Source organism: Ceratotherium simum, chromosome 7, assembly GCF_057802395.1.
Source record: "Ceratotherium simum simum isolate JZ-2026a chromosome 7, ASM5780239v1, whole genome shotgun sequence".
NCBI lineage: Eukaryota > Metazoa > Chordata > Mammalia > Perissodactyla > Rhinocerotidae > Ceratotherium > Ceratotherium simum.
Window position 1 is genome coordinate 29,534,313 of NC_141906.1, and position 15,875 is coordinate 29,550,187.

General features: G+C 58.4%; 1 protein-coding gene across 2 annotated transcripts in view; it reads right to left on the reverse strand.

Moving 5' to 3' along the window:
* Positions 1 to 14,791, reverse strand: part of ARAP1 (ArfGAP with RhoGAP domain, ankyrin repeat and PH domain 1) — a 60,919-nt gene extending 46,128 nt beyond the window's left edge. Inside the window, exon 1 of one of the 2 annotated variants that reach the window (XM_087433407.1) lies at positions 14,715 to 14,791. The gene's annotated coding sequence lies outside the window, so the exon portion shown is untranslated. Of the gene's footprint in view, positions 1 to 2,598; positions 2,617 to 14,714 lie in introns of those variants that run through there. The other variant, XM_087433408.1, reaches the window with a different exon arrangement.
* Positions 14,792 to 15,875: the final 1,084 nt, after the last annotated feature.

Genomic DNA, 15,875 nt, shown 5'->3' on the forward strand with positions numbered 1-15,875 from the left:
CACCCCCTCCTGGGCCTCTCTCAAGTTCCTATTCCTGCACTAAAGCCTTCAGGCCAAGGTCAGACTCGGGGACTCCGGGGACTCCGCACTGACACCTCTCTAGGGCAGAGCTGTTCAAGGCGCTGAAAGCATGAGCCAGACCTCAGACCTGGACCAGGCACCTCAGGCTGGAGGAGGTCAAACATGACCCAGCCAGCGAAAACAGCCCACAGGGCCCTGGCTGGGTCAGGGAAGGCTTCTTGGAGGAGGCAGCTCCTAGAAAAATGAAGTTTGGAGCAGTATCTTGCTGAGTCAGGCTAGAGCCTGGGGCAAAGAAAGAATGGCAATACTGAACCTCTTTATTTAAAATTTTGATATTTTGTTTATCTTGGGGTTTTTTTCCCATTAATTTTGATTTTTAAAAAAATATTGCTTAAAAATATCACTTATCTGGATTACTGAGCTTTTTGGCACTCCTCCTATATTTTGCATCCGAGGCAAGTGCCCACTTACTCCTCACCCGCCGAATCCTGGCCCTGGTTTGGAGGCTGAAGCCCTTCAGCTGCCACGACACATCACCAAGTCTCCACCCCCAGGGAAGCAGGGACCCAGCAGAGGGGAGTGTCATCCTGTTGCGACAGCAGGGCTACAAGTTGGGGGATTCCCCTCCTCCACCCCAAGGGCCCAGCGCAGACTTCAACACCCCACCACTCCACTCGCCCCTGTTCTCCCGTCTCCCCGCAGTGCCTCTCTGCTGGGCCAGCCACAGTCCCAACCCTGCTCCAAGCCCTTCCATGTTCCCAGCACCCTCAGGTCCAGCTCCTCTGCCGTCACTCAACCTGCTCCAGCCCTGACGTTCACAGATGAAGAAACGAACACCCACAGGGAGGAAATGACTTGCCCAAACCGTCCATGATATACCCCCAGCCCCGGCCAGGCTGCGCTGGCCCACGACTCCCTCCGGTTCACTTTTTGCACCAGGCACCAGCTTGGCACATGAGAGCCCCCGAAACTGTCTGCTGACAATGAGTAAATAAACCACATCCTCCCACCTTCAGGTACTGATTTCAGGCTGCTTCCTCCAGAAAGTCCTCCCTGACAGCCCCCTCGGGCTCCTAGGCCTCGGAGGCTGAGCCATGCAGCTCAGCACTGCTCCTGCTCTATCTCTGGTTGTTCCATTTGTGGGGTCCACCTCCACCCAACCCCCAGCCTGGCCTGGGGTATCCTGAGAGTCTGCACCCCCTCTTGTCTCCCCTGCCCTCCACAGTAGAGCCCGGGACCTGGCTGGGTTCACAAGGGCACTCAGTCCAGAGGTAAGTAAGGGTCGTCTGGAATCTCTAATCTTTGCCAGCCAGTCCTTCTTCAAGTCTGGCCTGAGTCCCTCTGGCTGGAGCCAAAGCTTTCGCCCTTCTGTCCTCTAACTACCAATTCAACCCCCAAGGGCAGAGTTTAAATCTCATTGCCCCTTCTCTATCCCAGCCCAGCATCTCCCTCGTGCCATCCCTGCCCATACTGACTAGGGACACAAATTCCGCCAGTCCAGCAGGAAGGTGGCCCAGAGCCTTCTCCAAGGAGGGGCACACTCCCACCTCACTCTCTAAGTGCCCACCGCATGCCCAGCCCCTGCAGATTTGCACCTCGCTCTCGGTCGTCCTCAGGACAACCCCAAGGCCTGGGATTTTTACCCCACTTCACGGAGGCCGTGTGAGGTGGAAACTTGCCCAGGTCCCTTGCTAGAGCCAATGGGGCCTTCAGAGGATGTGACTGCCTCTGTCTGGAGGACTCAGCAGGGCTTCAGAGGGCACTCCTGAGCTGGGCCTGGAAGGGTAAGTAGGAGGTTGTCCTTCCAGGCTAAAAGAAAGGAGTGTGCAAGGCCCAGGGATGGGAAAGGACCCGGCCAATCCAGAGACGACGGGATTTCAGTGTGCTAGGAACAAGATTGTGAAAGGACAGTAGTAACACTCAGGGAAGTCTGGGGTCCCGCCCTCCCTCGGTCACCCGCAGAGCCTGCTGACCAGTGTGGTTGTGAGCCTCCTTTGCATTCCGATTTGCATGCGACAGTCAGGCCTGGGTCAGGGCAGCCTTGAAGGTCCTAATTCCCTCTACACTCAGCTCCAGAGCCCCCTCGGCCAAGACCCTGCCCCAGGTTGCACCCTCAGCTCCCCCTCTGCACAGAGCTGTGCTCTGGGTTCAAAGCACGCCCCAGCGGTGCGGGCAGCAGGAGGGGAGGAAGGCAGCCCCAGCAGTCCAGACCTGAGGCCTGAGCTTGTCGCCCCTCACCTCCTCCTCTCCTGCACAGCCTCCCACCCCAGGCAGCCTGGGCAGAAAACCCCTCAGAGCTCCCCACACAAGAACCAAGGACAGTACACACCCAGCTTTGGCCAGGCCAGGTCTACAAACCACACCACACCCATACCACAAACATACACCTCACACAACCTCCTGGGACACACATCTCCCACCCCACACAGCAGCCACACAGCAGACCTGCCCCCGCCACACACACAGCTTTCAGTCCCCACACTCCCTACCAACAACTCGAGTGTGCACAACTGCCCCTGAGCCTCACGATGCCCAATCCCCCCACCCCCACCCCCCAGCCCAATCATCAGGCGATACCTATGGGCAGGGCCACCTGGGTCTGCCGCCCGCCTGGGTGTTCGCAGGACTCCGCTAATGCAGGCAAGAGGACTGGAGACACTTCCCTTAGATATGAGGAACTAGGTGGGGGCAGGGTTCCTGGCGCAGAGGGTGCAGAAGCGGCCCCCGCCCCTCTGCAGAAGCCAGCTCCCTCAGCCCTGCCAGGCAAGGCAGCAGGTGGGCCCTCGGGCGGCCAGCTGACTCACTGCTGGGCCAAGAAGCCTATTTTCTGTCTCTCAGGGACTCATGGCCACTGCATACTGGTCCCAAGGAGGCAAAACAGGGGTCTCCTGCCCTACTCCAGCCCCAAGTCTCTGCCCTGTCACTGGCCCCGGCACCGGATTTCTGCCCCACCCCATCTGTGGCGCCAGCCTGTCCTCTGGGGTCCCACGAATGGAGGGGGCTGACAAGGAGCAGCCCTCAGGGCAGTGACTTCCTGTTCCTAGCCCCAAGGACCTGGGTGCATAAAGAGCAGCCTCAGCCACCTGCTGGGAGCTGGGGGCTACTGGCGAGTCCCTGGACTCCAGGCCAGAGCGCCCTCCCCGCGAATCGCAAGGCACGCCTGGGTTCCAGACCTGGCCCCGACACTTCTTGCCTGAAGCCCTGGGCAAGTCACGTCACATTCTGAGTCTCAGCTTCCCCTTCCACAAAGCAGAGCTGTCACCCAGATGACCGTGACACGTCACCACGTGTGTACTAGAGGCCACGCTCACTCATCCTCTGCTCACTCCTCTACTGCTGAGACAGACAGTTCCTGCTCCTAGCCCCAAGGCCTTGGCTGGCCCTGACCAGAGGAGCCCTGGGTGCCGGCCTTGTAGCCAGGCTCTAGTCTGGACCCTCTCAGCATCCTGGAGTTCTCAGCACCCCAGATACCAATGACTACCACACTCTGTCTCCAGCCATGTCCCCTGCAGGGCTCCAGACTGCATACCCCACTGCACCCTGGACCTCCTCCTGGGTGGCCCCAGGCACCGCACATTCCCCATCCCACACTAAACTCACCAGCTTCCCTCTCTGGGGAAAGCAGGGCTGCCGCCAACCTAGGCGGAGCCTCTGAGCAAACTGGGTTTCAGTCCTCCTTCTCCCAGATCTCCCCCTCCTCCCCCCACTAGGTACCCTTGCGCAGTGTACAACACACACATCCATACAGTGGCCTTGGTGAGAGGCAGGATATTTTAACAACCTCCTTGGGGCAGCCCCATTAACACCCCCCTAATAAAATGTAAAAGCAGTTTTATCCATGACCAAGACACATTAAAGACTAAGGGACAGTGACATCCCTGACCTCAATTTCAGGCCTAGCCCTAACTCCCACCCCAATCATGAAAGACTATCACTTTCTACAACTTTCATGTCTATACTGTTTAAAGTTTTTACAGTTGCTCATCACTTTAATAATTACAAGAAAAAATGATAAAAGTATTTTAAGTCTATTAGAATGGAGTTTGTTCCAGTTTGTTCCCCAAAACCATCATTATAAAGTAGCGTTATGATTTTAAATACAACACGCATAGACTACTACGAAAACTATTGCAAACGAAACTGCTGATTTCCTGGGCCATCTGGACTGAAGAATGAGAAACAGACCCAAAGCTTGCTCCCTCCCCCCACCGTCTTACCCTCCCAAAGGTCTGAGACAAAGCTTATCAAATAAGGTCGCCCTGCCCGGGGACCCAGAGGCCAGTAGCAGAGTGCAGCCCACGGACCTTCAAGTGGGAAACGGACTGAGGTCCATGAGCAAACTCGAGACTCCAGGGTCCCTGTGGCTTGTGCTTTAGATAGCATCTGACCCCACCCCAGCCCCGAGCCTCACCCACATTCCCCTAAACCTCACCTGGGCCCTCCTCGTGCTCAAGCCCCACCCTGGAGAGGGTCAGAGAGGGAGTGAGGTGTGGGGGTGAAGTGTGAACGTCTGAAGTACCTCACTTGTAAATAAAGAAGCTGAAAGTTTAATGGTTTGGTTTCCAGGCCTTGTCAGAGTCTATGACATACTGATCCCCCTCGGCCCCACCACGTACCCCCACCTCCAAAAGGATCACTCTGGACCACTCCCTCCCCTTCCCCCAACTGCCTCCTCATTACTATGTTTTCCACACACCCCCTCCTCTCCATCCCCGCTGCCCCCACCACCCAGGCCTCCCCAGCCTGCCTGGACTCCTGGGCCCTCCTCCCTGCCCCCTACCCTTCCCTGCCTGCAGCCAGGGCACCCTCTAACCTACTCCTCTAACCCACCACCAGGTGAGCTCCCCACCCTAACCCTGACCCATACCCACCTTCCCTACCCGCCCCTACCCTTCACTCTTCAGGCCACCTTAAAGGGTGACCCAACCAGCCCCAGAGCACCTGTGGAGACCTGGGGCACTCTGACCAGGAGCACCCCAGGCTCTAGCTTGGTGCCCTGCCTCTGGGTCACAGACACACCTACTGGGCGGGGGACTTCCCAGGCAGAGCAGGGCAGGGCGCACCTCCCCCCACAGGCAAGGGGGAGCCTGAGGTGCTACAGAGTGACTCCAGGAAGATTCTCCTCTGTGATCACTGCCCCCCATGGCGGGAGAGGACTCAATACCGTAAATGAGGCAGAACCAGGGCTGACCACAGGGGGGTGGGAGTGCACAGGGCTGACGACAGACTCCGGGGCGGCAGGAGTGGACAGAACCAGAGTCAAAGACTTGCTCACAGGACAAGCTCCTGTGTGAGTCCTCACACAGGACAGTGAGTTGCTCACAAGGCAACTCGACTCCATCCTCTCTGAGCTGAGCAGGAACCTGATGCACCTGCCCACCCCAGGGGCCTGGGGCTCCCCTGCACCCCAGAACTAGTAGCCCAGGAGAACAGGGACCCGGACCTGCCCTCTCCCTAGGTGGCCCCTGGAACAGAGAAGCCAGAAGATCAGTGGGCCCCTTCCTACTGGCACCTGAAAGGGGAAGCTACCGGCCTTGGTGGGGTAGAGGTGACCAGACAGGCAGGGCAGGGGCCCGAAGGGAGGGAGACGGGGGACCAGCCCCACAGGCTCTGGCCCCCAATTTGATGTGTGAGCTCAGCCTCCCGCCCATATAATCAGACAGCAGACAAGAAAGACTCCTTGACTCAGCCTCTCCTCTCCAACTCATAGGGAACATTCTAACCCACTTATCCGATCCAGCCGTCCCTGCTTAAAACAGAAGGTTGTGGTTATGGAGTGCTTACCATCTACCAGGCACTGTGCTAAACACATTACACGGATTGTTTCACATAATCCTCACGACAACTGAGAAAGTGGATGGTTTTAGCCCACTGTACAGATGAGGCAGAAACTGAGCCTCAGAGAGGTTAAGTAACTTGCCCAAGATCACACAGGAGCTAGAATCTGAATCTGCCTGGGCCCCTCCCTCCTCTCCATCTCCTCAGTGGGGACAGTGCAGAGACAGGCAGGGACCAGGGAGGACACAGGCAGGTCAGGCCGGAAAAGGAGAGGGAGGGTGTGTGCAGGCTGAGAAGGGCCTTGAAGACCAAGCTGAGACACTCGCCCTTGCTGTCTAGACAGCAGGAAGCCGTGAAGAGCAGCAGAGTCTTTGGGGATGGAGCACGGGCGACAGACAGGCAGGCAGACAGAGTTTCCCACTGCTGTGAGGCTTGGGAATTCAGATGAGTATCAGTTCCATCATCTGTATCATGGGAATTATGACAGCTCCACCTTGCAGGCTTGTGAGGAAAAAATGTAAAAATGCCTTCAAAACAGATCCCAAACCCGACCAGTTCTCATTCCCCAGCGACTTCCCACCTCCTCCGAGTAAAAGCCAAAGCCTGTCCCTGCCACCGCCACACCGCGGCTCTTCCAGCCCACTCCGTGTGCTGCCACCTCCAGGCCAGGCTGGGCACTGGCGCTCCCTCTGCCTCGACGGCTCTTCCAGACGTCTGCGTGACTCACTACCACGTCCGGCACCTTCTCAAACACTAGGGATCCCTTCCCTGAGCACTCCATGTAAAAGGGAGTGCCCCCTCAGTCTCTTAGCCTGTCTCATTCTTCAGCATCCCACTTATCACTGTGGGGCACTGAATTATCTATTCATTTGTTCACCGTCAGTCTTCTCAGCTGGAAGGCAGGGGCACTGTCTCATTCATAGCTCCATCCCCAATGGCTAGAAGTGCCCAGCAAATGCTCGATAAACAGTGTGACATGGACAAATGGACATCCACAAAGGCCTGACTCACCCTCCTCAGGAGCACGGGACGGGGCCTGCTGGACGGGTAGGGAGAGGGAGGGCTGGCCAAGGCAGGTGTCAAGGTTCAGACCGGAGGTCTAGGAGTCAAAGATTAGACTCTGAGGCGCTTGGCACCCTCCAGGCTGGGCCTGCCCCTACTCTCCACCTCGGAGGCTGCCCCAGCCACTTCCTGCTGTGCTGGCCTGATAAGCGCTGCTGGGGGAGCCCTCACCCACACCGGGCAAGTGCTGACTCTCCGACCCCGCCTCATGCTGCCCACCCCTCAACCATTCTCCGGAGCAGGTGAGAAGTACCCTAGACTTCCCGGAGCCTCTGAGACCAACCACCCCCGACCCCCGACTCAAGGCAGGTGCTGCCTCTCCTCTGCCTGCCTACCGCTTCCAAGGCTCCCCACTATCCAGCAGGGGTCCAAAGGCCTCCACCCTCTGGCTCCTGCCACTTGCTCCTCCTCTCCAGTCCCATTCCCTCCACCTCCAATGCCTGACACTTTGCCTCCAGAATTTTGCTTATACTGTTCCCTCTGCCTGAAACGTCTTTCTCTACCTCACTCTTCAAGTGTAAGTGTCACCTGCTCCAGGAAGCAGTCTTTGACTCCCATGGTCACAGCCCTGATCACACCAGGATGTCACCATCTCTGACCGTGTCACATACACTCTCTCTCTCTCACCCCTAGCCCTGGCTGTGTGCTCCCTGAAGGCAAGACCAGGGGCTGATTCCTCTGTGTCCCCAGCTACCAGCCCGAGGCTGGCTCACCGTGAATATCTATGATTGAACGAACATCTCCCAGTTTTACACATGGCAAGCAAGTAGCCCAGGCAAGTGATGATGTGCCCAAAGTCACAGTGCAATCAGTGGTTGAAGTGTAGCCAGAACTTGGCCTCCAGCCTCCCAGACCAGGCACCTCCCATTCCCCCCAGAGCCCACCCAGTTATAGCTCTCCCCTCCTGCCTGCCAGACCCCAGCCCTGCCTACTCCTGGGACCCCACACCCAACCACCTGCTCCTCAGGCATTTAGGAACCACCTAATCCGACCCTCCCTACTTCCAGAAGGGGTAGTGAGCCCCCGAGAGGGGCAAGAACCTAACCAGGGCCACATGAGTCAGGACCAGGACCCAGGACCCCAACCTGAGCCCCCCACTTCCACTAGCCTGCTCCTTGGAAGAACTGGGAGGGGAAGGTCCCCTCAGGTGACCCTAGAGATACTGGAGCAACCCCCCACCTCCAAGTGGGCTAGGCTGGCCCTGCACTGCGAAATACGGGTTTTCAGGCCACAGGCAGTAGAGGCAGATGAGTGTCCTGGTTCATGTCCTGGGCCAGAACCACTAGATGCTCCCTGGGTCTTTGGCCTCCCTAGGGTTGGCAGGTCCATCTTTAGAACTGAGAAGGAAACAGAAGGAGGAGGAATAGCCCCGGTCTGAGGGGAGAGGTAGGCCTTCAGCTGAGGCTCTGGCACCCCTTCACCAAGCAAGAGAGACCCCACCCCAAAGCTGTCCTGTTGTCATCTGGCAAAGCTCAGTCCCCAACCCTCCCCTCAGGGAGGTCCGTTTCTGCCTACCAGGTTGGGGCAGCCTTTGGGAACAAATTGTCCCATTTTACTGCAGACCCACACAGCGGCCCGCCTAGATGAAGGGCCCCACTCAAGTGGGTAAAAGCCTCGCCAGCTCACATATCAACCGGTGCAGCACCGGGCACCTCCTACCTCAAACCACTGGGACACCAAACGCTGATCACACCCACAGACGGCAACAGCACAGGTCCTCCCTCTAAGGACGAGGGAGCACACGCGTGTGCACACAAGCACACACAGTTCCCCCAGGGGGATGTGGTCTCACCCAGCCAGGAAGTCTTCCAGGAGGAAGGCATTTTCCTCATGGGGAGGCAACACGCCTCCCCTCCACATGGCAGCTCCCACTCCCATGCCCAGGGCCCTCTGAGGGCAGCTGCTGTGCTCCTGATGGGCACGGGAAGGAGCTGGAGGAGGCACTGCGAAATACTCGAAGGCCCTCAGCCAAGGCCCAGCCTCCCTGACCCCCGAGGAGGGGCAACGCCTCCCTTCGGGCTCCTGGGACCAGGTCTCCGTCCACGACTCTGTTGGGGTCCTTGAGCTTGGCACTGGCCCATCAAGGCTGGACCTGGGCCTGCTGAGCCACATCCCATGCTGGCCCCAGGAGGACCTGGTTCGCCCAGCAGAGTGGCTCAGATCTTGCTGTGTGACCCGGCCAGCCACCAGCCCTCCCTGGGCCTCCCCTCAACCGCGTCCTGGAATCCAGGAGGACAGTCCCACCACCAGCGAGTAACAGGAGGCCTGGCCCCTGTCCGTCCCCTTCCCGTTCTCCCCCAAGATGGCTCTCTCTTCTTCTACCACCTAGTCCCTTCCCGAGCCTCGTCCTCAGATTTCTTAAAAGAGGGCAGCCGGGTGTGTATGCTGCAGGTGGTACATGCAGACAGCACACGGAGCCAGGAGGCCAGCTGGGCCACTGCCCCCCCCAGCAGCCCCGAGAAACTCTCCAGGCCTTGTCTGTCTGACGCCAGCCAGCCAAGGTGTGGCACAAGGCTCAGCCTCAACTCAGGGTCCACCCAGCCCAATTCAAGGCTTTGCAGGCTCTTGGAACCTAGAATTTCTGAAATTCAGAAGCTGGGAATTGCGGGCACATAAAACCTTAGAATCCTTGACTCCCTGATGCCGAGAATCTCACTCAGAATCCTAAAATCCCAGCTGCCCAAAGTGGGAAGAGGGAGGATGGGAGCGGAGAGGAAGGGAGAAGCCTCACCTGCCCTGTTTGGCTGGTTCCTGTCCCAACCTGTCCACACCTGGGGGCTGGTGACCCTGGGAGGTCCCAGGAGCTGCTGCTTCCTGCTCCCTCCCTGAAGCTCCAGGGAAGCTGAGTCCACTGAAGATAAGCGACCAGCCTGAGGCCTCTCACTGACTCTGAGGCCAGGGGAGGCCAGGGACAGACCACAGGCTCCTGACTCCAGGCCTGATTACAGGCAGAGGCACAGCCCTGCATCATGGTAGGAAGAAGGGGAGGAGAGAAGGGGATGCCCAGGGGCGGGGCAGTGCCCTCTGGGGCAGTAGGGAAGGTGGCAGAGGAGACTCAGGCCCCTGGGGGTGATACGCAGTGGCAGCTCAGCCCTGCTGCTGCTCCCCTTGTCCTAGGGGCCGAGCCAGCACCGACCTGGCAGAAGGAGGCAGCGCCGGCCAGGCTCCCCCAGGAGCCCTGGGCAGCTGAGATTCCAGGTGTGACCTCCGGCTCCCGGCCCTGGGAATGCGGACAGAGGGATGGCCATGAAAGGTCCCAATCCTCCTCTCCCTCCCCCTTACCTTCACAATCTTTGCCCTACACAACAATGGAGACAATGAAGAGGAGCAAGATTTTGCCACATCTTTCCCTGGGGCTGGGGGTTTCTCTCACCCCTGAATCCTTCTCTGGACCCCCCTGGGCCTGAGCACCACACTCTTAACCACAGCTGGTCCCTGCTTCTTGGCCTCTTAGCTCTGGAACCATGTTCCCCAGATTTGTTCATTCAACCACTGGCACCCAGCTGTACCAGGTCCCTTAAGAGGCACCTTAAGAGGAGTCAGGACCCCGGTTTGACCAGGGAGAAAGGCTTGGACCCTGTGACAAAGCAGGTGGGCAGTGTCTGAAGGAAGCTCACGAGGCCCTGACCAGGCCCAGGCAGGGAGGTGACCCACAGGCCTCAGAGCCCCCTGCCTGGGTGCCAGCGCCAGCTCTCCCTTTTCTTGGCTGAAAGACCATATGCAAGTCACATAACTTCTACTGACCTCCGTTTCCTCATCAGCTCAATGGTCTGCGAGGACCACCGTATTCAACAGTGTCCCGAGTGGACAGGACAGGACAAAAGCAGTGAGCAGACTCCCAGGAAGTGCTCATCCTAGAGCTAGGCCCATGGGGGCTGAGGACTTGACAGGAGTCAGTCCAGTCTGCAAGCAGGATGCCCTTGCAGGCATCCCACCCCCACGGCTGGTCACCACCAATGTCACCTGACCAGGCGGCCCTCCAGTCCCTGCCCACCACTCCGACTGGGAGTTCCCGGGGTAGGACAGGGTTTGGATCTCCTCTGCCTGCAGTGTGTCCCAGCGCTCAGGGTTCTCACTGTGAAGCAATAGAAATTCAGACTCCAGGCACTTCTACGCAATGGATGATCTTGGGCAAATCACTTTAACTTCTCTGGGCCTCAGTTTCCTCATCTGTAAAATGGGAACAGTGCCTGTCTCTTAAGACTATTGCTGAGGATTAAACGAAATCTGCACATAAAATGCTTAGCACAGCACCTGGTACACAGCAAGCTTCCAAAAACAGTAGCTCCAGCAACTATTATTACTATTATTACTATTAAATAATAATTTTGTTATTGAACTGGTCTCTTAATTCCACATCCCCTCCTAGCCCCTCCAATTGCCCCAACGGTCAGGGACAGATGTCCTGACTTTGGGACAGACTCTTCTCTTCTGAACTATGCTCCAAAGGCTGAGCCAGACAAATTCCCCAGGAAGGTCATTGTGGAGGTCAACCATGCACTGCCCCCCACCCAGGCCATCCCTGACACCAGGGGTCACTGGCCTCTTTGGGCTAGGACTGTCCTCCCTGGAGCCCTGGTTGGAATGGAGAGGTCTGGGGCCAGACAGGGGTGGGGTTACGTGGACAAGATGTAGTCTTTGATCAGGCCTGGTGGTACTGGTACTGAGTCTGTGGCAGGCCAAGCTGTCAGGGGTACACTTGTAAGGGATCTCTGAGGGCCCCCCATATCCTCCTGCTGTTCAGACTCCTGGGGCAACCACCCTGAGCACAGAACCCCTTCCTGAAACATGAAATGCCCCCCTTCATAGGGCTGAGGAGGGGGACGAGTCCAGCCTGACTGAGGCCAGAGGACGGGGTGAGAGGGGTTGCCTGAAGGACTGGCCTCTGCTCCGAAGGGAGGGCCCTCTGCTTAGCTGGGGTCGAAGTCCACTGGAGGCTGCCTTGGCCCCCACCCAGGGGAAAGGCCCTCACTGCGCAGGACCCTGGACTGAGCTCAAGCGGTGAGGTCAGGCTGGGGGACAGGAAACCAGGCCAAAGGAGCAAATGCCTGGGTCCTGATCCTGCCTCTCCCACTTATTTGCTGCGGCCTTGGGCAAGTTACTCGACCTCGCTGTGCCTCAGTTTCCTTATCTGTAGAATGGTACCAAACTTCCAGAGTTGTTGGGTGGATGAAACTGGTTAACACACAAAAAAGTGCCAACAACTGTGCTATGTGCCATTTGCTGACACTGTCACTCTCACTGAGGTTATTACTCAGCTCCCTCGGAGGCTGTTTCTTCCCCTGTTACTGGAGGTTATCCTTGTCTCACGGAATGATGGAAAGTTACATACAGTGACAAATGTGCAGTGTCAGGTACACAGCAGGTACTCAAATCAAGGAGCACTCCCTCCCTTTCACCCTCCTTTCCCCAAGAGGGCTCAGACTGGGAGTCAGGGTCAGTCCTGACCCCCACCAGGGCTTGCTGTATGATCATGGTCCAATCTCTGGCCGTTGGCCTCAGTCTCCCCATCTGTGAAAAAAGTTTCTGGGCCAACTGGTCTCTAACTGTCCATGGCCACATCTGCTCCAGCCTCCCTCTCACCTCCATTCCCTCCTTCCTTCTCCATTTCCAACTCAGGTCCCACTTCACCCCTCCTGCTGCACAGAACCCTTAGGAGCCTGAAATGAGGTGGAGGGGACGGCAGGTGAGCAATGGGTGCCAGCCCTCAAGCAGCCCAGGGCCCCAAGGGTTAAGATCCAAAGCGAAGGGCGGGGGGCCAGGGTCAGCGCTGGATGGACGGGCCTGGAGCCCAAGGCCTGCCTCCCCTCCCCCCACCCCGGGAACAGAGGCTACTTGTTTGGGCACCAGCCGGCTGGCTTTGAGCTTGGCCAAAGGGGAGGGGAGAGGGCCCCGGAGAGTGGAGGGGACTCCCCTCTCTCCAGCGGATGCCCTAGGCTTAGTACTACACTAGTCCATCACTGGCCCCTAGGACTCTCAGAAGCCCCTTCCCCTTCTGAAGTGACCCTTTCCCCCCAGGTTCTCCCTTTTCTCCAGTCAAACACACTGCTGAGGGCAGGATTTGGACTCAGGCCCAATTCTTGCCCCAGCACAGCCTCTCTTTGGAGCATGGGACCCCGGCTTATCACCCCACCCTGCAGATGGAGAAATGGAGGTTTTGAGGAGTCTGGGGACTTGCAGAGTCACATAGTGTTTGGTGAGTGCACAGGAACTGCCCCAGGTCCCAGCCATCCCCGTGGCTCTGCAGGTCCCTTCCCCACAGAGCTCCAAGGAGGCCCTTCCTAAGCTGTGCCACCTCACAGGCCTGAAAGGCTAGGCAGGAGGAGGCAATAAGCAGCCCAACTCTGAAGTCCCAAAGGACCTAGGAGATTTGCATGGGGAGAAAACTTTGCGGGGGGGTGGGGGGGGCAAGCAACCTGCACAAGGGCTGAGGCTTGATGTGTAGAAAAGCATGGCTGGAGCCCGAGAGGTGGTGGGGGTGAGGCTGGGGCCCAGTGGGGAGGCCTGAATGCCCCAATAAAGCCTGGGGGTAATCTGGGCCCCCGGTTGCCTCTGCCCACTTTCACAGCACCAGTTGTCAGGACTCTGCCTGGGACAACCCCCTCTTGCCCTTCTCCAGTGAACAAGCGGCAAATGGGGAGGCAGGGTCCCCAAGCCAGGGTCTGGACAATCCCCAACCAGCCATGGGACACGGGAAAGAGTTCTCTCTACACTCTGCCCCTGCTGCCTCCAGCAGCCACACTGTCTCCTTTCCATGCCTCAAACACACCAAGCCAGTTCCTGCCTTTGCACAAGCTATGCCCTCCTCTGGAGGGTGCTTATCCTCGTGAATTGCCACTTAACTGCTAAAGCCCATTCCAGTCATCTCCCCCTCCCTCCCCCTCCAAGAGTCCCAGTCCTTGATTCCATCTCAGTACCTGTCTGCACCTGTCTTCATGACTCTGCTGAGTTCCTTCTACCCTGTAATGAGCTTGCTGGGAGGTCTCCCCCAGCCTGGGCACTGTCTGCCTTCCGAGGACAGGCATCCTGGTGCCTCTGTCTGGACCCTGCTTCTCAGCAGTGCAGTCAGATCCTTCTCTCAGTACCTCCCCATATCTATCTGCCCCTGCAGCCCTCCCCCGACACCAAACCTGGGGATCAGGGAAGGCTCCTCAGGACAGGAGCTTTGGGGGAGGAGGGCGCATATGCCAGAAAGCCACACTGTGATGGTTCCTGACCAGAGTTCCCCAGCATCAAAAACCAGTCCGCGCCCCGCAGTCTGCACTCCAAGTCTGCTCTCTCCAGTCCCAATAACTCACTCCCGGCTTGACCCCATTCAGTGAACACACACCTGCTCCTTTTTCCGGCAATTGGGCCAGGTAGGGGCTCTTGGGAGGCCATGCCCCCATTTACTGGTGGGGAATCGAGGCGCAGAGACCGGAAGTAGTCTGCCTAAGGTCGCTGGAGACCCAGGTCCAGGGCACAGGTCACAGGAAGGTGTAGAGCTGTAAAGGCCTCCGAGGTCAACGGGGTGGGAGCCTTCATTTCACAGATGAGAAAAGCAAGACGCCCGAGGGCAGGCTGGCTCCGGATCCCGGGAGCCGTCACCGAAGGACTAACGGCTGGAAGCCCCCTGTCCCACCAGTTCGCCCTCCTCCCTACAATCTCTTGCGCGACCATCCTCAGGAGACGACCCCCACCCCCACCACCAGACAGGAGGACACACAACACGACCCGGGAGAAATGCCCGCGGAAGTAGGCGCCGGGCGTAGAGAGGCGCGCGGCCTCGGCGTTCCCTTCTGCGGAATGGGGAAACTCCGGGCCACAACTGGCGAAGGGGCGGAGGGTGGGGAAGCCCGGGCCGCCGCACTGACCTGTTGTGAGCGGAGACTCCACGCGGAACCCGGGGTCCCGGCGCCGCCACAGACTCACGCCGCCGCAGCCAACTCGCGGCCGCAGCCCGGGCGCGCCCACCCCGCCGGGCGCTTCCGCCCGCCCCACGTGACGCCCCGGGGAGGGGGGGCGGAGAAGGGGCAGGGACCCGCCCCCTCCCCGGCCCCGCCTAGTCCCGGTCTTTGAGTCCGCTGCCCTGGCCCGCTTTGCGGACAGGTCGATCTGTGTGCCTCCCCTGCCCCCTCTGGGAGCAGGTCTGTCTCTGTCTCCTGAGGCTCAGGTCTATCCCCACCACCCCCGCCCGCTGAGTCTGCATCTCTTCCTGCGTCTTCCTACTTCTTGCCATCCCTCTCTGGTGACTCTGCCCCTGGGAGGGATGAGCTACACAGCCCCCTGCCTCCCCGTGGCCCAGACCCCCAGGGCTGTAAGAGGCGGTAGGAAGCAGAACAACCAAGATCCTTGACCTCCTTCTCCAGGAAATTCTTCCCGACCTCATTCTCCTAGGATATGCCACTTCTCTCCCTGGGCCCACTTCCCCCAGAGGCAGGGTGATGGGAAAGAGTCCTGCTCAGTCAGAGCGCCCAAGGATTCCTTGGCTGAAGCCTGCAGCCTGAGGTCCTGGCACCGGGGCACCTTCGCTGGCCTAGAGATGGCGAGATTCCTGCCTATCCTGTCAGCGCGCGCGCGCACACACACACACACACACACACACACATGACGGCCCTGGGGTTTGGCAGGCATTCCGGTGTCCTGTATCCAGGGCACCTCTGGACACAGCCAAGCCAGAGACCTTAACTTCTCCATGCTTCTATTTCTCCAAATGCCCAACCGAGATATTTGGAAGAATGGCTCTCACCAGGGTGGGGCATGGGGGTTTACTCTGAGATTGGGAGTCATTACTTTGAGCACCTACTACATGCTAGGCCCAGTGCTGGGCAACTTATTCTTTTTATCTCAATCCTCATACCTCTGCTTAAACGCAAAAAGCATCCCCTCAGGTTATGAATTAGGAAATGAGGTTCCAAGAAATTCCAGGACTTGCCAAAGTTACAAAGCCAGTGTTGGGCAAACCTGGGATTGGAACCCAAGTCTTAGTGAGTTATAGAACCTCCTGCCTACCCCACACTGGACATTCACCTTGC